The sequence below is a fragment of the Aplysia californica genome, unplaced genomic scaffold (genome assembly GCF_000002075.1).
Source record: "Aplysia californica isolate F4 #8 unplaced genomic scaffold, AplCal3.0 scaffold00275, whole genome shotgun sequence".
Lineage (NCBI taxonomy): Eukaryota > Metazoa > Mollusca > Gastropoda > Aplysiida > Aplysiidae > Aplysia > Aplysia californica.
The window spans coordinates 164,477-165,869 of NW_004797545.1; positions in this window are offsets into that span (position 1 = coordinate 164,477).

Sequence of the window (1,393 nt, forward strand, 5' to 3'; positions counted from 1 at the left end):
CAGCCCAATATAATTTTCTACCGGTACTTTAGAATTACAAAGTCCTATCTACTCAGTATCTAGTTTTGAGTATTTGGACTGGAAATTTGTTTAAGTTTCAAATGTCAATTTGTTGGGAATGCAATTCTTTGAATATCTTGATAACGACTTCTAAAAAATCTTACGATGTTGATGAAGCAGACAGTCCATTTTGTTTCTGACCTCGTGGTTTTAGTAACTCAAAACGGCCCAAAATGTCAGATAGAACTTTGTAATTCTAAATTAGCGACCTGCCACTACCTGGATGACCCCCACAGCACTACCAAAATTACCAACCCCCCCCCCCCCACCAGGACACCAGACCTCCCAGGCTGGCATGCACTGTAATTCACTGGGTGAATGGTCTCCCAACACGACATCATTTTCCTGTTGTTAAAAGATGCTGAAAAGACAACCGTGAATTGAAAAGGAGGTCAGAACAGAAAACGTGGTAAAATCTAAAAACGAAAACGAAAACCTTTATTGCAGCTGATCTCAAAGGATGAGAATGGATTCTGAATCATGTGAGCGCAGTCGCGTTTCTGTTGTTGTTGGAACTTTTTAATTAATTTTTTTTTATCATACGGATCACTCCGGAAAAGGATAAAAAGGACTATTTCTAGTTTTCCGATCCTCGGTAGATCTAAATCTAGAACACGGATTTTTGGAAAGGGAAATTTTCTCTAAGGAGCTAATTATAGTATATTTAGGGTAGGGGTATGGATAAGAGATAAGGAATATTGGGGGGGGGGGGAGGAGGGAGACTGGTAGGTATTGACATTGTCTTATAAGTTGGTTATGATGTTATGGACGGAAAGTTAAAGTTGTTAGTTTTCATGTGAAATGTATTTATTTTTTTGCCACCATGTCTTCAACCTTGACACTAACACCCCAACCGCTCGACCCTATTGGATATGTACGTTCAGTTCGGAGGTCTTTTCCTCCAAAATAAGCTGAAATTGTTGCAAGGGGCCTACGACCTATACAATTTGAACATTGCCCCCCGCCCCCTCACACACACACACGATGTCATTATTTTAGAGGTGTAGCTCCCACTAAAGTGCTGGCGCAGACAGAGTAAGTAAATGGTGGGGATTTGGGGAATGCTGAACGAGCTGTCATTTGTAGTGTTTGTTGTACACATTGCAGATTTTATTCTCGCTTTATCATTTTCGTTGTGGCAAGCTACGGCTAAAATCGTAATATTAATAACTTAACACTTCTACTTCTGACCGTGTAAATAAAAAGATTGCAAAGACATTTTAGTATTTGGTTGTGTGATCATGATTTTTTTTGAAAATGTGCTTGCTACTGCTTATTATTGTGAATACCTATGTGTTTATGTGTGTGTACGTGTATGTGTGTGTGTGTGTGT